Source organism: Sceloporus occidentalis, unplaced genomic scaffold (genome assembly GCF_023333645.1).
Source record: "Sceloporus occidentalis isolate IW3139 unplaced genomic scaffold, rSceOcc1.0.p SCAF_21, whole genome shotgun sequence".
NCBI classification, from domain to species: Eukaryota; Metazoa; Chordata; class Lepidosauria; order Squamata; family Phrynosomatidae; genus Sceloporus; species Sceloporus occidentalis.
Genome location: NW_028317001.1, coordinates 10,652,339 through 10,674,469, shown reverse-complemented (window position 1 = coordinate 10,674,469; position 22,131 = coordinate 10,652,339). Strand labels below are relative to the sequence as shown.

At 38.0% G+C, this 22,131-nt stretch overlaps 1 protein-coding gene across 1 annotated transcript in view; it reads right to left on the bottom strand.

The window, feature by feature from the left end:
- Positions 1-22,131, bottom strand: part of LOC149301590 (putative zinc finger protein 75C) — a 328,503-nt gene that overhangs the window by 234,494 nt on the left and 71,878 nt on the right. The window lies entirely within an intron of this gene.

Here is a 22,131-nt window from a genome sequence, read left to right as displayed (position 1 = left end):
AAGAAAAATAGGAAGAAAAGGACCATACACAACCATACACATTTAAAACATGACCTTCCCGTCCTTTAAGCTGAATATTTATAATATTTCACATATTATGACTTTCCTTTACTTATTCTTATATTTCTTTACAAAAGTTACTTACTTTTCTTTTAATTAAATCTTCTATGTCTTTCTTAAATGTGTAAATATATAAATAGTATTGTTTATACTTTTGATATCTTTCCTTAGTGTACTATTATCTTAGTAACTTTTATTGAGTTCTTAACATTATTTTACTTTTACAATTGCCAGTATATTCATAACATCTTTTTTCCTTAGCACTTTAGCATCTTCTTAACAATCCTAAATACATCATACACATCTTAAGCAGATTTCATTTTTTCCCCTTCTCTGATAAATATTTCATAATTGGTTCCCATTGCTCTTCCACTCTATTAGCAAAATCATTCCTAAGTAAACATGTCAATTTATCCACAATCATCATATCGTAAATCTTGTCGTACCATTCCTCCACTGTTGGGTTTTCTTTACATTTCCATTTCCTTGCAAAGACCATTCTTGCCGCAATTATCAAATAGAATATCAGTTTCCCATACTGTCTTTCAATATGCTCGTCTGCTATTATTCCCAACAAAAATAACAATATATCCTTCTTTATTTTAATATTTAATATTTTCTCGATTTCCAGATGTATTTGTTTCCAGAATTTTTTTGCTCTCTCACAATCCCACCACATGTGTTTGAATGATCCTACATTTTCTTTACAGTTCCAACATTCTAGCCTCTGCTCTTTGTTTATCTTACATATTTTCTCTGGTGTGAGGTACCATTTATATTGCATTTTATAGTAGTTCTCCTTTATATCAACACAGAGTGTATATTTTATTCTTTTGTTCCAATTTTTCTCCCAATCATCTAACATTATTGGCCTGCCGATATCTTGTGCCCAAGTTATCATATAGTGTTTTATTGTTTCATTTTCCATTTCCAGATCTAATAGTAGTTTGTATAATTTGGATATTTTATGTTCATCATCATAGATTATTGTCTTTGCCAATTGCGTCTCTTCCATTTCAATTTGTGATAATTTGGAATCTAATTTATATCTTGCCCCCATTTGCATATAAAGGAACCAATTACATTTCAGGCCTTCTGCTAGTAGTTCTTCCATCGTTTTTAATTTATATTGTCCTACCTCCTTTTTTAGTAAATCTTCATATGATATCCAATCTTCTTTTTTCATTTTTTCTCTCCTAAAAAAAGCTTCGTTAATTGACGTCCATCTAGGAATTTTTTGTATAATGTGGGGCTTATATTTTGTCCAAATTTTAAATAAAGATTTTCTTACCAGATGATTGTTAAAATTTTGATTTACTTTAATTTTGTCATAAATTAAATATCCATGCCACCCGTAGACATTATCGAATCCCTCTAGTTCTAATAATTCATGATTTTTGATTTGTATCCAATCTTTTATCCAATTAAGACAACATGCGTAGTAATATATCCTGAAGTTTGGCAATCCTAGTCCTCCTTTTTCTTTTCTATCTTGCAAGACTTTCAATTTGACTCTTGGCTTTCTGTTGTTCCAAATGAAATTAGATATGTCCTTCTCCCATGTTTTGAAGTGTTTATCATTTATAATTATTGGGATATTCTGAAATAAAAAAAGTAATTTAGGGGTTACATTCATTTGTATAGTCGCAATCCTGCCTAACCAAGACACATTTAAATTATTCCATTGTTTCAAATCTTTTTTTATCTCTTTCCACAATTGTTCGTAATTATTTTTGAAAAGGTCTGAGTTTTTTCTTGTAATTTGTATTCCCAAATATCTGATTTTCTCTTTTATTTCACATCCCGATATTCTTTGAATTTCTTCTTTATCTTTTTTAGTCATGTTCAATGCCAATATATTTGTTTTATTTTTGTTGATTTTAAAGCCCGCCAATTCGCCAAATTCTCTAATAGTGTTGAATACTAAAGGTATTGTTTCCGAGGGATTCGATAATGTCAAAACTAGGTCATCTGCATATGCCTTTAGTTTAAATTCCGAATTTTTAACTTTTACCCCAGTGATTTTTTTTGTTTTTCCTAATTTTATTATTCAATATCTCTAACGCTATAATAAAGAGTAGAGGTGAAAGTGGGCAACCCTGCCTGGTTCCTTTTTCAATTTTGATTATTTTAGATTTTTGTCCGTTAATTAAAATTTTTGCATTTTGCTCCTTATATATTGCTTGTACCCAATTTATAAAGTTTTTCCCCAATTTCATTTCTTTTAACACGCTAATCATATATTCCCAATTTAGGTTGTCGAAAGCCTTTTCAGCGTCCAGAAAGACTAAAATTGCTTGCCTGTCCTTTCTTTTTTCATAATACTCAACTATATCTATAATAGTTCTAATATTGTCTTTTATTTGTCTTTTTGGTAAGAAGCCCGATTGATCCCTATTAATCCAATTACCCAATACTTTTTTTAACCTTTCTGCTAAAATTCCTGTAAAAATTTTGTAGTCCGAATTTAAAAGAGATATTGGCCTGTAATTTCTAACATCCTCTAGATTTTTTTCTTCTTTTGGAATTAAGGTTATATATGATGTTTTCCATGTCTCTGGTATTCCCTTTTGCAAGATTTCGTTCATTACAATTTGAAGTGGTCCTATTAATTTCTCCCCTAATTTCTGATAGTATATAGCCGGCAGTCCATCTGTTCCAGGTGACTTCCCTTTTTTCATCTTATTAATCATATCCATAATTTCTTTTACCATTATCTCCCTGTTTAGCCCTTCCCTTTCTTCCTCCTTAATCTGATTTACTGTCTCTTTTTTCAGGAATGTATCCAAATCATCCTTGTTTATCTCTTTTTTTGAAAATATTTTTTCGTAATATTTTTGAAATGCTTTCTTGATTTGATTTTGTTCTGTATGTATTTTTCCACCCTCCTTAATCTTCCAAATTGTATTTTGTTCCTTTCTTTTTTTTTAATTTCCAAGCCAGCCACTTTCCAGGTTTATTTCCAAATTCAAAATATTTCTGTTTTGTAAATCTTATTTTAATTTCCATCTCCTCTACCATAATTACTGAGATTTGTTTTTGAAGTTTGGCTATTTCTCCTATTGTTTTTTTATTATTTGGGTCCTTTTTGAGTATTTTTTCCTTTTCCTTTATTTCTTGTAAGACCATATCCATTTTAGCACCTCTTTTTTTCCTCTTTTCAATGCTTTTTTGAATAAAGAAGCCCCTCATGTATGCTTTGGAGGCATCCCACACTGTCCTTGTTTCTACCTCGTTATTTAAATTGAGTTTAAAAAACCATTCTAAATTTTCTTTAGCCTGTTTTAATACCTTTTCATCCTTTAATAAATTTTCGTCTAATCTCCAATTGAAATCTTTGTGGCTTCCTTTCATTTCCAGAGATATAGGGCAGTGGTCTGAAATTAATCTTGGGAGTATATCTACTTTATTAACTCTAGGCGTCAATGCTGATGTAATAAGAAACATATCAATCCTAGACCACGATTTGTGACAGTCCGAATAGAAAGTAAAATCCTTTTGTGTACCCGCTTTTTCCCTCCAGATATCAATTAGTGCCAAATTATCTTTCATGTCAAAAAAAGTCTTGGGTAATTTACCCTGATTCTTTTTTATTAATTTGTCTGATCTCCTGTCTTGTTGTGGATCTATTACCCCATTCCAATCCCCTAACAGAATCATATTTTCATAGTCCAATTGGTCTATCCTTTTTTTTAAATTTTGAAAGAAATTTTCTCTATTTTCTGTTGGTGCATAAACCCCCACGATTAGAATTTTTCCCTGTTGACAGTTTATTTCTAACCCTAAATATTGTCCTTTCTGGTCTTTAAATATTTCAGTGGCTTTTATTTTTTCCATAATATATATCACTACTCCTTTTTTTCTCTTGTCCCCACTTGCTACATATTCTTTTCCTAATTTATTACAAATTAAATATTTTTCTTCTGTTTTTTTTATTTTGGTTTCCTGCAAACATATTATATCACTTTTTAATTTGCCCAGATAATGATATACTTTCCTTCTCTTCTGTGGACTGTTAAGTCCTTTTATGTTCCACGATATTATTTTCATACAACTATCCATCTTCTACCCCGTTTTCTTCTGAGCTTAGAGCCTCTGCTTCCGGTTGTTTCTCTTCTTCTCCTGTCAGTAAATTTGTCTTCGAATTGGTTTTCCCTCCTTTATTATCTTCCTCCTCTTCTTGTTCTTTATCTTTTGCTAGGTCTTCCAAAAATTCTTTTGCTTCCAATAGTGTTATAATTCTGACTCTTTTTTGTCTGTAGCGAAACGAAATCCCTTCTGGTACCTCCCATCTATATCGGATTTCATTCTCTCGCAGTGTTTTTGTCAGAAAAGCGTAATCTCTCCGTTTCCTCAAAATTGCACCAGGGACATCTTTCAGTATTTGAAGTTCCACCTCATCAACAACAAGCTTCGCTTCGAAATATCTTTGTAGTATCGTTTCTTTCATTTGGGTCCTCACGAAATAAATAACAATGTCCCTAGGGAGCTGCTTCTGCTTTGCCACCCAAGAGTTCACGCGAAAGACTTTGTCCAGTTCCCTTTCCATCGATTCTTTGTCTTTTCCAATGAATTCTGCTAGAATTTCCGTCATATTTTCAAAGATTTTTTCACCTTCTATTTCTGGCAACCCTCTGATTTTCAAACATCTTTCCCTCATCTTCTGTTCCCATATATTCCTCTCTTCTTGCATCTCTTTCCTTTTTTCTATTTCTTGTTTTAGTTTATCTTCCAATTCCTGATTTTTCTTTTCCATGACTTTCATTTTTGTTTTAACCTGTCTTACATCTGAAACAATTGATTTAATTGCTTGATTAATCTCTCCTATCTCTGTTCTGATTCCTTGTTTTATTTCTGTCTTCATTCTTTCCATGTCCTGTTTCAAGTCTTCCTTGTCCCTCTTCATATCCATTTTCAGATCCTCCTTATCCCTTTTCATGTCCTGTCTTATTAATCTCATTTCCTCCAATAACAATGTATTTGCATCTTGAACTTTTGGAAGCTCCAGAGATGACCTTCTTTGTATTTGAAGTTGCTGCTGTTGCTGTTGTTGTAGTTTTAGTTGTTGTTGTCTTGTTCCTGTAGACATCTTCTCTTGTTAGCTTTTACTTACTCAGCAAACTCTTTAATTCAGTGGAGGACTTCTACCCTACAGTATCTAACAATTCCCTGTCTATTTTTTTCCCCCTATTTAAGTCCTTACTTATTTTCTGTACTTGCACCTTCACGCCACCAGGGGTCGCTGCTGAACTAAGCTTCCTTTTTCCTTTGCTTCACCGGTCTCTTCCTTAATCTTTGTTCAGCCTTTTCCTCGCTTTCTCTTCCTGTTAGTGTTTTTAAAGGGGAATGGTCTTTACAAGAAAATGGAGTGCAGGAAATAAGATAGGTAAATACAATTTACAGGATACAATTTATATCACACCCGCTTTCAAACCCTTCCCAACTGTTCACTCCACCAACTTCTTCAGTCCCTCTTCCCCCTTTTATGCAGGATTTGTTTAAAGTTTAAACTGTTCTCCGTTTTACTTTCTGCTTTTCCCCTGAAGCCTGTCCCTCCCAGTCTTCTAATTCCTCTCCACGCTCCCCAGCCTTTCTCTCCTCTCCACCCAGCCCTTCCCTCCCTCACAGTTCTCACTGCTCTTCACTCTCTGGACGTCTTTCACGCCGTCCAGCCCAATCCCCTCTTTGCTCTCTCAATCCTCTTTGCTCCCCTCCCTCCAAGACTCCTCTGCTTCTCCCTGCCCAGCCTTCTCCCCACTTCCCTCCAAGCTGGCCTCTTTCTTCGTGTCTTCTGCGTTCTCTGTCGTTCCCCAGTCCAGGCTCCTCACTCCTCTCGGGCCTCTCTGTTTTTTGCCTTTTGTCTCTCCTTCGCGTCCTCCAGTCCTGTCCCTCTATCTCCAACCCTGTCTTTCCTCCGCACTCTCCGACTCTCAGGCCTCTCCACTCCACTCGCCGTCTCCTCCTCGCATTCGCCGGTCAGGCACCTTGCTTTCCCCAGGCCTCTCTGCACCTCACGTTCCGTCTCTCCACCACTCGCACCGTCCTTGTCTCCTTGTCCCTCTCCAGTCCCTCCACTCGTCTCTCTCTGCTTCTCTTACTCTTCTCTCCACTCGGGCCTCTCCAGTTCACCTCCACGTTGTTCCCCTTACACTCTCTTCAATTGGTCTGTCAGTCCTATTAAACTTCTCCTTTCTCCGCTTTCACCGTCCCAATCTCAGCCACTTTTCCCTTTTCGGTTCCAGCAGCCCTTCGCTTTCTACAGTCCTCTATTTCATCAATTCAGATCTCTAATTGTCCTCCACGTCCTCCACGTTTTTGAGCACGTCCTTGTATTCTAATCCTTTGCAGGCTTCAGTAGTTTTCCTTTTTCCTCTTTTTAATCTCTATCTTTCTCAGTCTGCTCTGTCTAAAGCTTCCAAAACACTCTTTTCTTCCTGCAAATCCTTATTTCTCTCTATTATAGACAATTCACTGTATGGTATCCTGGTATTTTTAGTCCAGTTCGTGTATTCAAGAAATAAAGATGTATCAAATTGCAAAAATGTCTCAGGCAATTTTTACAGTTGAAAGTAAATGTATCAGCTTCAAGGTTTTCACGATTGCTGTGGATTACCGTTCACTTATAGTTGGCTGCGTCTGTGAGCCCAATGGCGGCATCAGCATGGTCGCGGTTTGTCCTTCAGTCTCCTCCACTTCTCTTGGCAATTTAGATGTTTATCCTGCCTTTGAAGTGTTTCCCCTCCGCAGGGATGCAAAAATCGGCTGTCTCCTGTGTCTTTTTGACAGCTCTTACCACGCTGTGCGAGCAGCTCTCAGCAGGACGCTAAAAGTTTGCTCTTTTCGGCGCCATCACCAACCGGAAGCTCCAAGTACCTTTATTTTCTGGAGTGAAATGGGCTTTTCCAACTGACTCACTGTGATGATCTCCGGTGGTCCAAGCAGACAAACTGCGACCCTGTAATAATAATAATAATAATAATAATAATAATAATAATAATAATGTTTTTATACGCCTCTCTTCAGCCAAAAGGCAATCAGAGTGGATTACAAATTGTTAATTAGATATTTAGACATTTTGGCTCTTAGCCCAGCAGACCCTTAACTTCCTTAAATCACGTTGCCATTATCCAGTGCATTATAAAAGGACTTCCCTTAACCTACACTGGGACCAGTTAAGGAACCTTATTTCTACTTCTTTACTGATCTTCCCAAGCATCAACTGATCCAAGACACGTGTAAAAGGAGTGTCGAGTAGTAGATACTCCAAGGAGATATTTACTATTAATAACAAAATATAACTGAAATATAAGTCATACAAGATATTAAATTTACAGTGCTATATAAATAAAGGTTAATAATAATAATAAGAAGAATAAGAATAAGAATCTTTCAGGTACAAAATTTGTAAGTATATAATATTCAATTCCTACAAGCTATTATAATAATAAATAAACCTAAACATCCAATTCTCAGCCTAACTTCCAAGATCCGCTCTTTCACTCTCTCTCTCTCGATCTCCAACCGACACAATTCCCCCAACTGTCTCTTGGTCTCTCAGGCCTTATATCTCCTTCTCACGGAAGCTTCCAGAAGAACCTTTATCTTGCTCTCTGATTGGTCAAGAGAGCCTTCCATAGCCGTGATGTCATTCTGCATTTGCATAAACCTCCCTTTTCTGCCTGAAGAAGACCTCCTTTGACTGGAGCCCAGTCATTGCATTTTCCCAAGGCAAGGCTTGCACCTATTTCCCAATGTTGTTCTTGGTGTCTGCCTTCCAGTTGTTTCCAGGTCTTATGGTGACCTTATGGGAGTCTCTGAAGGGGTTTTCTTGGCAGGTTCCTTCAGAGTGGGTTTCCCATGGCCATCCTCTGAGGCTGAGAGAGTGAGACTTGTCCAAGGCTTCAGTTCTTTTGGAAGCCTATTTGCTTTATCTTCTAGAAGGCAGCTGAGGGGTTGCTTCTTGAAGAATGAGAGGAACCTTCTGGCATCCAAAAGGCTAACATTCCCTGGAGTTATGTCTGATGATATGTATATATAGGATTGAAATACCTGTTCTTTTATTAAAAGGTTTATAGTGCACCCCATATCATAGAATCTCATAGCTATGTCCCTTAATAGCAGTTAACAAAATTAAACAGTATATAAAACAAAAACATGAAAACAAGCTGGACAAGGAAACTGTTACATGGATTTGTAATTGGTTGACCGGACAAACCCAAAGGATATTCAACAGTGGCTCCTTTTCATCCTGGAGAGAAGTGACCAGTGGAGTGTCCAGTGGGGCTCTGTCCTGGGCCCAGTGCTATTCAACGTCTTTATCAATGACTTGGATGACAGAAATGGAGGAATACTTATCAAATTTGCAGATGGCACCTAATTAGGAGGAGTAGATAATACCCCAGAGGACAGGATCAAAATTCAAAATGACCTGAACAGACAAGAAAGCTGGGTCCAAGCGAACAAAAAGAAATTCGACACAGAGAAATGTAAGGTACTGCACTTAGGGCGGAAAAATGAAGTGCACAGATATAGGTGACAAATGGCTGAATGGGATCTAGGAGTCCAGGTAGAACACAAGTTGAACATGAGTCCACAATGTGATGCGTCAGCTAACAAGGCCAATGCGATTTTTGGCTGCATCAATAGAAGTATAGTGTCTAGAACAAGGGAAGTAATAGTGCCACTCTATTCTGCTCTGGTCAGGCCCCACCTGGAATATTGTGTCCAGGTCTGGGCCCTACAATTCAAAAAAGACATTGAGAAATTGGAGTGTGTCCAAAGGAGGGTGACTAAAATGGTGAAGGATCTGGAAACCCTGCCCTACGAGGAACGACTCAGGGAGCTGGGGATGTTTAGCCTGGAGAAAAGAAGGTTAAGAGGTGATATGATAGCCCTGTTTAAATACTTAGAGGGGTGTCATATTAAGGAGGGAGCAAGCTTGTTTTCTGCTGCTCCAGAGACTTGAACCTGGAGCAATGGATACAAGCTCCAGGAAAAGAGATTCCAGCTGAACATTAGGAGGAACTTCCTGACAGAAAGGGCTGGGTTTTGTTGTTGTTGTTTTTTACATTATATCTTTATTAAATTTTCCAATAATATGTTCATCAATGCAAGTCACATAAATGCAAACTTCAATAACACAGAAGACATTTGATCTTCTTTGTCTTTTTCTTCACTTCCTGCTTTAAAAGAGCTTATGTCACACTTCTTTTTGTTTCTTGGAATGAAGTTATACAATCCCCTCATTGAATTATCACATTTCCCCTTTTTTAACTATATAAAGGGTTGTATATCTAAACATATTCTCCTAATTTTATCTAATAATCCCTATAACTTTGATTTCCTTGAAAAATATTTCTTCTCTGGCTCTCTTCACATATTTTATTTTGCTCATATTTATGCATAATATCAGATCAGGTTTTTATCCACAGCCCATCTTTTCTCCCAATACGTCATTATCTGCATCCAATCCTTTTCTGTTCTGTCTCTCTTCTTATCCTTCAGAGTACATGAAAGTCTATCCAACTCTCTAATCTCATTAAGTTTTAACAGCCACTCATCTACCTGTAACTTCTCCTTTGATTTCCAGTATTTTGCTATCAATATCCTGGCCAGTGTTATCATGTATAGTATAATTCGCCATCGCTTGTTCTCATCCTCTCCCTTCATGAAATGTGTCATATTCAGAAGGTACAATTCTGGTCTTTTCTTGTATTTTATACCATAAATTTGCTGTATTATTCTGTGTATATCTTCCCAAAACCCTTTTACCTTTTCGCATTTCCACCAGATGTGGATAATCATTCCTTTTTCTTTTTGGCAGTTCCAATAACTATCTGTTTCTATTTTAAACATCTTTTTCATTCTGGTCGGCGTATAATACCACCTATTGCTGATTATTAAAAATGTTTCCCTTAAATCCTGACATTTGGTGAAAGATTTTGTTTTCCCCCAAGCTTTCTCCCATGCTTCTAATGGGATTTCATGTCCAATATCCTTTGCCCAGTCTATCATATATTGCTTTATTGGTTCTTTTTCTAACTCTCTATCTCTGAATAATTTATAATATTTATCTATTTTTTAAATCTTTTTCTTTCGTTATTAATTCGTCAAATTCTGTTGTTGTATCTCAATTCCCACCGTCTTCATGTCCTTATTAAATCTATATTTCATTTGATACTAACTATACCAATTTATTTCTTTTTCCCCAGAATCAATTCCTTCCTAGATTTCATACAAATTTCTTGTTTTTCATTTATTTTTATTATATCATTATATCTTAACCGATCTTTTTTTGAGTCCCATCTATTAGCGAAAGGCTCCTGTCTTGATCCCCAACCCGGTATTTTGTAATAAAATTTTGCTTTTACCAATTTCCATGTTTCCGACAGTGCTCTTCGAATTGGGTTGTTATTGAAGTCTCTATTCACCAAAGCTTTATTGTACCATAGGAACGTGTACCACCCAAATCGTATGTCTGGTCTTTCCACATTTACTGTTGTTTTATCATTTAATTTAATCCACTCCTGTAGCCATATCATCTTACATGCCCATCTAAAGATGTTTATATCTGGCATGGCACATCCTCTTTCTTCTCTTTTAAATTGTTCCACTTAATTCTTGCTTTACCCCCTTTCCAAATAATTTGTTTAAGTCCTTTATTCCATTGATCTATGATTCTTGGGGTTATACTGATTGGTAAATTCATAAAAAGGAATATAATCTTAGGGAGTATGGCCATTTCTATTGCATTTATTCTGCCAAGGAAAGATAAATTTAGGTTTGACCATCTATACAATTCTTTACATATCTTATTCCACATTGTTTTATAATTATTATCAAAAAGATTCATGTTGTTATTGGATAACCAGACTCCTAAATATTTTACTTTATTTGTGACTTGAAATCCCGTTTTTTGTTTCAATAATTCTTTTTCTTGCTTATTCAAATTTTTTGGTATTATCATAGATTTTCCCTTGTTGGTCTTAAATCCTGATAGTCTTCCAAACCAATTTAATTCACACATTAAATGTTCGGTATTATTTATTGGGTCTTCAAGAATCACAACTAGGTCGTCCGCATAGGCTCTCACCTTTGTTTCTTCTCCCTTTATTTTAAGTCCTTTTATCCTTGAATTATTTCTAATCTTATTTAACAAAAATTCCAATACAGTTATGAATAATAATGGCGAGAGCGGACATCCTTGTCTCCTTCCTCTTCTTATATTAAATTCTTTTGTTAGTTCTCTATTAATTTTTAGACAAGCTGACTGGTTTTTATAAATTTCTCTCACTCTATCTTGATCCTCTTCTTTCTCTTTCTTTCTTCTGTAATCTCTCATTCTTTAACCTGAACCTTTGCTTTCCTTGATTCTTCTTGTTGTATTCTTGTTTGTAACCCAGTCACTTACTTTGCCTTTTGCCCCTTTCTTCTTAAACACTAACACTTTCTCTCTACTCTTACATTCATAACACACACATTACTACTTATCTATGACTTCCTCCACTTTGTGAGAATGAACCAACTAAATACTCTCTTATACCTTGTTCTCTCGCTTATGCCCTCCTCCTTCAATGTCTTAACAATACTATACTTTCCAAATGTTCCAACTACTCTCTTGTATCTGATACGGATATCTTTGACACAGATAATAACCACTAGGTTTTCCAGTCTTCTTTTTCTTTCGCTATATTAGTCATCGTCGAGATTCTATAATAAGCTATATCACTTTTTTGTTATTTGTTTGTTTGTTTCTATACTGCTTCCTTAGTTTATCTCTTTCTCCCTCTAACAAAAATACACATTATTTTCCTATATCATGAAATTAAAAATACACAGTAGAATAACATAGTTAGTAAATTAAAGTGCAACAAGAAGGATCGTCAATAGATAATCAAATCATTTCCCCATTCCTTCCTAATGAAACCCAATACTTTCCCCCACTCTTCTGATATACTTTCTCCCGAATTTTCTCTCAATATGAGTGATAGTTTGTCCATCTGCAATAAATCATAGAGATAGTTAATCCATCCTTCTGTTTCTGGTATTCCTTTTGTCTCCCATTTCCTCGCGTATAAACCCTGGCACTAGCTAACATAGACATCCATATCCTCCCATGCTTCTTATCTGTATTCTCCTCCAACATCCTTAATAACATTCATCCTGGGGTTTCTTCTGGTGTAATTTCTAGCATCGTATTTATTGCATCTATTATCTGCCTCCAGTATTCTTTCGCTTTTCCGCATTTCCACCAACAATGAAAATAGGAGCCTGATGTTTTTTCACATTTCCAACATAAATTCTTCCTTTTCTTATACATTTTGGCTATTTTTATTGGGGTTAGATTCCATCTCAAGTACATTTTCAACCAGTTTTCTCTCAAGCTTTGTGCCAATGTAAATTTGATATCTTTCTTCCATATGCTTTCCCATTTATCGTAATCAATCGCGTCTCCTGTGTCCTTTGCCCAACTGAGCATTACTTCTTTCACTGTTTCTTGCCTCGTGTCCCACAATAATAATACTTTATAAATTTTGCCCATCATACCTTTTTGTTTTCTCTAATTTCTAATATTTCTTCTCATTCAGATTTTTTTAATCCGTCCCCATTCTTTTAAATCACATCATGTTCTCTCTTAAATTTGTCAATATTCAAAACAATTGAAACCAATTCCTTCAACTTTTAACTCTTCCTGAGATTCCTTCCTTCTCCCAGACAGCCTCACCTTGAAGAGCGGTGTTCCCAAGACAAGTCTGGGGTCCAAAGAAACTTGCTCAACCCCTCCCTAAGCCAGCCCCCAATTCCCAAGCTAAAGCAACACAAGGGAAGGTTACATAGATACCAAGGTTGTCTTACTTCCCTTCCCTTCTCCCAGACAGCCTTACCTTGAAGAGCAGTGTTCCCAAGCCAGCTTCACTCCTCCTTGATAACCATTCTCCAACTGCAGCCCCAGCCCCTCTCCAAACGCCCTCCTTCATCTAAAAGCCACTCCATCTGTCTTTGTAACATTTCCCACTATATGCTTTCTATGACCCATCACTCTACATTACCTACTATGAACTACAACTATAACTCCTACTTTAACTCTAATAACCAAACCCTAATATTTTTACTCTTTATGACAGAACCCTTATACCCTGTTTCTGACATGCAATGGGCCAGTCCCAATCCTTCAGGTATACAGCACCAGTCTGAAGTGACAATTCTCCCATCTCAATCTTTCAGGCAAGAAGCATGAGCCTGAGGTTGCAAAGGGCCAGTCTCAATCCTTCAGGTAAAGAGCACCACCCTGAAGTCACAATAGTACTGTCTCAATCCTTCATCCAAGGAGCATCAGACTGAAGTCAAAATGGTCACATCTCAATCCTTCAGGTAATCAGCATTAGCCTAAATTCACAATGGTTCCATCTCATGGCAGCAGACAAGGAGCATTGGTCTGAGATCACAATGGGCCAGTCCCATTCAGGTATGGAGCACCAGCCTGAAGTCACAATATGTCATGAATCCCTTCATTCATGCATTTAGGGATTCATGCCATAAGTGTTATAGGTTTAGGCTTAAATTAGAGTCAAGATAGACAGGATTTATAGTGGGTTAAAATAATATGACTTAATATGTGCTTTAATAAAAGATACTAGAAAGAGGTAAGGAGATCATGACTAAAGAATGTGATTGTTTGCTAGGATTGGAATGTGTGGGAATCATCCCAACAGAGGCTTGAGTTTAAAAGACTGGTCTCTGTAAAAGGAGGGGGAACATAGAGAATTATTGGTATTTTTATATTGTATTATGTTGTTATGGATTTATGCTTATTATATTTTCATATGGTATCATATTAGATTGGGATGGATGAGATTTCATTATACACACACACACACACACACACACACATCGTTAAGCCATAATGTTAATTAAAACTGTTGTGTGGCTGAGTTCTGTGGTCCAAGGCCACAGATGCAGTGGTTGAGATAAGGCACATGAGAGCTTAATTGTTTTTAGAAAAGCTGCCAGAATCCCAGATGGGAGGACACTGAGCAGAAAAGGGTGGGAGAACGCTGTGCGGGAAAGGGCTATCCAATTAATCAGCTTTATTGGTTAATGGAGTGGAGTTAATTGATATGGATATAAAAGTGATAAGTTTATACTCTCTTTCATTCCTGACATAAAAGTCACTTCTGTTGCATGTATCTTCTTCATTACAAGCTGTTCCTTTTTCAAAGTACTGCCTTTTGTGTTGCAAGAGGGGCTGCAATTAGGACCCTGACAGATATCTCTCTCCCCTTCCATTCACCCTGCTGTCCCAAAAGGGCTGGAGAGCATACCAAACCAGCCACAGACCCTTTCCCTGCTCTTGTGTAATGCCATGTCAGTCAAAAATACAATGCAAATAGTCCAAGATCGCCTACTGGACGAAGAGGCTGACCTGTCTTGTTTCACAGAGACCTGGCTGGGTGATGATAGCTCAGCCTCCTGGGCTCAGGCCTTACCAGTCGGGTTCTCTGTCAGTGAGCAGGTAAGGGGACGTCCCTTTGGTCCATGCATCCAATCTTGCTTTGGCCAGGATACCTATCCATAAGATGGACCACATCGAATGTATTTGCCTCAGCTTAAAGACTAGGGAAAGTCTGGGGATTCTGTTGGTTTAATGTCCACCCTGTTGCTTAACATAAATACTCTCTGGAAAAGATAACATCAGAATTAACACAAACCAGGGAAAGAGTGACATTCCTGGAGGAAGAATATTAAAAATTGGGAAAATAGATAGAGAGATTAACAGAAGAACATACTGAAGATACAGCAGAAAAAAATAAATTAGAGCAAAGATTTAGGAAGCAATGTCTTAGAATAAGAGATCTTCCCAAATAGAAGAAGATCTATATAAAAGGATAATACCGGCCTTGGCTGAATTTATGGACCTAGATAATGAAACCTTTCTCCTTGAGGTGGACAAGATGTTTAGAGTAAGCTCCTGGGTCGCAAAACAGAAGAGACTGCCCAGAGATATCGTCATTTATTTTGTTAGGACTCAAATGAAAGAAGCAATTCTCCAACAACACTTTCATACAAGATTCAGAATTGAAGAAAATGAAATTTTATTGTTTAAAGATATCTCTGGGAAACTGTTAAGGAAGAGGAAGGAATATGGACCACTGACTAAGGTTTTGCGCAGCAATGGGATCTACTACAAATGGGAACTAACTCAGGGCCTATCTTTTAATTCAAGCAAAAAAGATACCAAATCAATGGTACAAAAAGAAAGAAATGTTCTACATGAGAATGAAAAAGAACTTAATAAAGGGGGCAGTCAGAAAGAAGAAAGAAAAAACCCGGGGAAAGGAGAAGAGGAAAAGGAGGAAGAGAGCTTAGAAGAAGAAAGAGAAGAAGGAGAATTGCTTGGGAAACCAGATCCAAACACAAGAGAGGACGATATAGATGGAGAATGTGACGATGAAACGGGAAAAGGCAGACATCCTATCATTGAATGTTAAAGGAATTAACAGACCCCAAGAACGAGGTAAACTTTTCCATTATTAAGGGAAACAGAGACTTGATGTAATTTGCCTTCAGGAAACCCATATAAAGAAAGAGGATATAAGATTGCAGAAAAACACCAAATTGGGGAAATAATACATAGCAGCCTCAAAAAAGAGGAAAAAAAGTGTAGTGATTTATGTAAAGGATAAATGAGAATCTAAAGAGGTATTCTCAGACCCCAATGGATACTTGGTTGGTGGAGAAGTTACTTTACAAGACCAAAGGATCCTAATGGTGGGAATTTATGTACCCTTAGACAATAAAGGCCCGTTGTTTGGAAAATGGAAAAGACAAATGCCAGACCGTATGAGCGATAGGCCCTTAATGATGGGAGATTGGAAAGGAGTGATAGGTCCCCAGATAGATAGAAAAGCAGACAACAAAATATACTCAAAGCAAGGGGAACTGCCAAAATCTTTCTTTGAATTAAAATAAGCCTTCATATTAGAAGATACTGGAGAATCAAGTATGGTCTGTCTAAGGATTCACGTTCTTTTCAAACACCCATCAATCCTGGTTGAGAATAGATATGTTCTTGACTTCCCCAACTATTAGCAAAATGGTGGAAGCAGTAGAAACCCTACCAAAAATCCTATCGGGTCACAATCCAATTTTATTGTCTTTGAAGAATAAACCTAAGGAACTGATATGGAGACTAGATGAGACTTTTTTAAAAAGACGGAAAACTTCTAGATAAAGAAAAAACCCCACTTAAATCCTTCTTTGAATAAAATCTGAATGAGGAAGTCAGCCCAGAGATCGTCTGGGACACAAGGAAAGCGGTAATGAGGGGTTTCTCTTTGAAACAATCTTACGAAAGGAAAACAAATACAGAAAAGAATTGGAAAGAACTACGGGAAAAGTTAAAGAATAAGGAACAATTACTTAAAGAAATCCCCCAAAACAAAATGATTCAACAACAGATTAAGAAGATTCAAAAGGAAATATCCACATGGCTAATAGAAGACCAGGAGAAATAATCAAGATACATCAAACAGAAACACTTTGAGAATGCTAATAAACCTGGCAAATGGTTAGCAAGGAAACTGAAAAAGGGAAAGGAGAAACAAATCTTTTCAAGGGTTAAAGAAGAGGACAAGATTTATTCCAACCAAAAACATATGAAAGAATGTTTATATAAATATTTCACAAATCTATACAAAGAAGAATATATTTCCCAGGAGAGGATACAAGAATCTTTGGACAGAAAAGACGTAGTAGAGATTGATGAAGAACAGAGAATCGAACTTAATAAACCAATAATGGCTCCTGAGGTGCTAGAAGCAATCAGTAAAACCAAGGCACCCAAAGCGCCAGGGCCAGATGGCCTAAGTGCAATGTATTACAAGAGCTTACAGAAAGAGCTAATTAAACCCCTAGTAGAAATCACGGATAGACTCTCACAAAGAAGAACGCCTGACTCTTGGAAGATAGATGATATTGCACTGATTCCTAAAGATTCCTAAGGATTTCTCTCCTTAACAACGATTATAAAATCTTTGCAATGGTCTTAGCAGAAAGATTTTTTAAAACCCTACAAAATATCTTAAACGGAGACCAAATGGGCTTCCTCCAAAAAAGGCACCTTAGAAACAACACGAGGAATTTACTAGATATTAGAGAAATCTATGAGTAGAAAATAGATTAAAAAGCAGCTACAATTTTTCTTAATGCCAAAAAGGTGTTTGATGAAATTAATTGGACCTTCATGCTGGAAACCTTAAGAAAAATGGTTCTAGGAGATAACTTTATCAGCTGGATAGATGCAATCTATAGAAAACAAACAGCGAGGCTTATTATTGATGGGGGAAAAGCGAAGGCGTTACCTGTAATGAGAGATACCCCTCTCACCTTTGTTATTTATGGCCACTTTAGATACTCTGAGTCCTAGCATTAAAGAAGATAAGAAGACCAAAGGCCTGAAAATAAAACAGGAAGAGTACAGACTTAAACTATACACGGACGACGTGGTGATATACTTATCTGACCCAATAGAAAGTGTTAATCCCCTGCTTTATAAATTAAAGGAATATGGACAGCACTCAGGTTTCTGGATTAACAAGGATAAGACAAAAAAATTACCAATGAATTTAACAAAAGAATGATCAGGAAAATCTACAAGAAGTGACTGGCTTTAAAGTAGAAAAAAGGTCAAATATCTAGGTGTTGAGTTCACCTCTAAAAACCGAGACCTCTTTAAAAACAACTACGAGAAAATATGGGGTGATATCAACCAAGATCCCAATAGATGGGCTAAACTCAACCTGTCCCTCTTGGGAAGGATCACGGCACTTAAAATGAACGTACCGCCTAAATTACTGTTTTCATTTCAGACTATACCTATCCTTCTTAATGACAAACCATTTTTAGAACGGCAGAAGGACCTGCAAAAGTCCATCTGGACAGGAAAAGACCTAGATCCAGATTTAAATCTCTAATAGATGATGTAACGATTCACAATCCTCTCTTCTATTTTGACCTGACACTTCTTTGGGTGTTTGAAGGACAGTCGTGTGGATGGATTGTAAAACACAGAACAAGCGGCTGGTTAAACAAGAATATAAGTTTATTTTAAAACAGAATAGGCAAAGGTATCTTTGAGATGGAATTGTTACTATGTCTTCTTTTGTTACATATATACAGGTCTGGTTTTAACTCTATAGTAATAATAATAATAATAATAATAATAATAATAACAACTCTGCCACGCAGGCTTTACTATCACTCAAGAAATGATGTAAGCCAAAGCCCTCTTCCTGAGTCTGGTTCCACTGAGTCTCTCTTCTAGACTCTCCAGAACTAATCCTGTCCCTCTCTGGACAAAGCAGTTCCTTAAGTAACCATCCCTCAGGAACTATGGGAACCCAGTCCTCTCTTGGACTCTACTGTTCCCATCCTCTCTATCACTATCTCCCACTGAACTCCCGCTTCATCCCTCAGGATTGCAAACCCTAACTGACTCCACCCAACTGCCAAGCGGAAGCTTCAAACTCCTCAGCCAGCACCTGATTGGCTTAGACTCTCTGGCTTCTGATTGGCTGGTTTGTAAGTCAGTCCGTCACACGCCTCCCCCCTTTAATAGGTTCATTGAGACACAGAACCAAACGGTTCTATGGTCCAAGGAACTCCCAGTTATCAATTATACTTACCCATTATATATAACATTATACACACATCAGGTGACACATGTGATATACTTCATATACTTGTTTTATCAATAACCATTTCCAACTTAAATATCTTTGGTATTTTCCTGTATGTTCCCCTTTTAAACATATGTCTAATATCAGTTCTACCTGTTATAACAACTTACCATCATTTTCTTATAAGTTTAGCATATTATATCCATACTCCACATCACTTGTTGGGTTTTAATATTTTAATAACACTTAAATAACCTTTTCCCCAACTTTAGATCTTTATATGTTCCATTTAAATGTTTTTATCAAACATATTTAATCTTTTAACCCTTTTCTCTTATTGATGGAGCATCATCTCCAACCACTTTGCCCCGTTCCCAGTATGGTTTTGAAAACACTTCATCTTCCATTATACTAATGGCAAACAACAATATATTGGTTTTCTAGTCTATCAACTCAATTATATCCTTGTCCTTTTTAGGAGTCTTCTCTGGATCAGTCCTTGTAACTGACCACGTGTTTCTTTTTACCGGCTGTGGACTTAACACCTCATCTAGTAAAAAGTCTTTGCTTCCTCCTGTTTCACTGGACCACATTCCTTGAGTGCACTGAGCAATCTTTACATCTTCTTCTGTAGACCGTAAAGTGTCCCTTATCAAAATCATCCCATTCTCTAGATAGTTCATCACAATCTTTGGTCTTTTTCCCTCTGTTGAATCTCCTTTTCCAGTTGGTTGATGGCTTTTGGGGTCCCACCAACGCTTGTCTGTCATCTGGTCGCCACCAGTATGTTTGACAGCGAAGTTTATAGATGTGAACATGTTCTGCATATACACAGCTATTCTTTCAACTTTTACTTTAAGATTCTTCCAATCTCTGTGAACTAAACCTTTTTCTTGGGTTATATCACCCTTTTGCCAAATTACATATTTTTCAACACTGTCCCATTTAATATATAGCTTCCAGAACCCTGAACTCTTTATCAGAAGCTACAAAAGCCTGATGTGATGCTTTTAATAACTAGTTCACAGACAAAATCTCTCAGATAAGAGCCGATTTGGATACTGGCCTTACGACGGAGGCGACAGGAGAGGTATCCAGAGCCTCCGCCTATACTGTTATTCTGGATCAATTTGAGTCAGTTAGTACAGAGGATGTGGAGAAGCTCCTTGGGAGTATGAAAAGAGGACTTGCTCTCTTGATCCTTGTGCGTCTTGGCTGGCTGTCCAGGGGGAGATACCATCAAGATGCTGCTAAACATATAACTAATGCATCTTTCAGGGAAGGCTCTCTTCCATCTTGCCTCAAAGAGGTGGTGGTTAAACCACTTCTACAAAAAGCCTTCCCCTTGACCGTCTGGACAGAAACAATTACAGGCCAGTTTGGATCTTAATATTCGTAGGCAAGGTAATCGAGAGGGCAGTCGCCATTCAACTCCAAGCAGTCTTGGAAGGAATGGATTTTTCTACATCCATTTCAAACTGGATTTACGATGGGTTACAGAGTTGAGATGGCCATGGTCACCTTAGTCGATGACCTCCGTCTGAGCATCGACAGCTCTTTGAAAAGAGGAAGTGTGACCCTGCTGGTGCTATTGAAGGCCTCTCAGTGGTCTTCAATACCATTGACCACAGTATCCTTCTGGAACATATGGGAGAGTTGGGAATTGGGGCACTGCTTTCCAGTGGTTCAGGTCCTACATCTCTGGCAGATTCCTGTCACTTGGGGACAGTTGTTCGTCCAAGAGGGAGCTCAAGTCGGGCGTCCCTCAAAGCGTGATTCTGTCCCCAATGCTATTCAACATTTACATGAAGCTGCTGGGTGAGATCATTCGGAAACATGGGGCGGGGAGCAGGGAGACCTTGAAACAGTAGTACATGCGCTCAACTTCTGTAACGCACTCTACATGGAGCTATCCTTGTGCCAAGTTCAGAAACTTCAATTGGTACAGAATATGGCAGCCAGGTTGGTTACGGGCTCTTCTAGAACTGAGTACATTACACCGGTTCTTAAATCCCTCCACTGGATGCCCATTAGTTTCCGGACAAGATACAAGGTGTTGGTTCACTCTGGAATGACTTGCCAGATGAGATCCGTCCTATTAACACCTTGGAAGCCTTTAGGAAGGCTATTAAGATGGATCTCTTTCCAGACTAGATGAGATCTATTGACTTGCCTCCCCCTCCCCCCGACCCGTACCCTTGCCATCATTACTGTTATGGAAATTGCTATTGATGTATATCATTCCTGCCCTCCCACCTCTCCTTCAGAAAACGACCCATTTCTTGCCCGAAAAAACTTTTTTACTGTATTGTGTTATGAAAGTTTTTAATTTTCTTGCTGTTTAATAGGATTTTTAAGGGTTGACTAATGTTTTTGTAATTGGCAGAAGGGTTGGGGGTTTGGAATTTTAATTGTATTTCTTAAATTGTATATATTTTATTACTGTAATCCTCTTTGATTCCTTTGAGAAAAGGTGGAATATAAATAATAATAATAATAATAATAATAATAATAATAATAACATCTCTTCAAGGGGGTCAAAAGCCCTTTCAGTATGCTCCCAGAACTGGGGGGGGATGTTTCTGGGGATGTGGGTCTCTCTGTTGGTCCTCCTCTGCAGGGTTGTTGTGAAGGAAAATATATGTATGTGAGGGAGGATGCCCAAGCTGGATCCTGTGGGTCTCTAAGCCTAGTTCCCAGGTTGACAGGGGATTGCCAGAGTTTTGAGGTCCCTCTGTCTCCCTCCTCTTGGCTTTGGCCAAGAGGATTTTGGCTCTTCTCTTCCCCCCCCAGAGCCTCCTCCCCCAGGACTCCAGAGAAAACTCCCCCCCCCCCCAAGAAAAATGCCATTGAATCCTATCCTGTGCGATGCTTTCTATTTGGCACAAAACTCTTCCCCAAATGAGGCATCAGAAGAGAGGGTCTCTCCTCAGCCCCACTTTCCACGAGAGAGGGGGCCACTCAAAGACCTTTTTACCTTTGGATCCCCCTCCCCTCCATGGCCATGCCTCTCTCCAAGGGTCCCACCGGCCTTCATTTCTCATAATAACTCCCCAAGTACCCGGGACCCAAGGAATCCCCCAAGGAGGGGGCAGGGAAAGAAAGAGGGAGAGGAGGCCTTGCAGGACCCCTGCCTTTCTTTGGGGGGGAGAAGAGGGGCTTCTCCCCTCCAGCCATTCCTCTGAATGAACAAGGGCTCTCCCCACTTCCCTCCCTCCCTCAGAACAGACTGTGACGTCAGCAATGGCTTCTGGGGCTGAGACTGTGCAGGCGCATATAGTCCCAAAGGCCCCTCCTCTGCATGCACAGGGATTGCCAGGTCCTAGATGCTGCTGCTTATTCCGCTGGCGGCCTTTGTGGGAAAGAAGGTATGCGCCGGGGTTCAGTGGCCTCC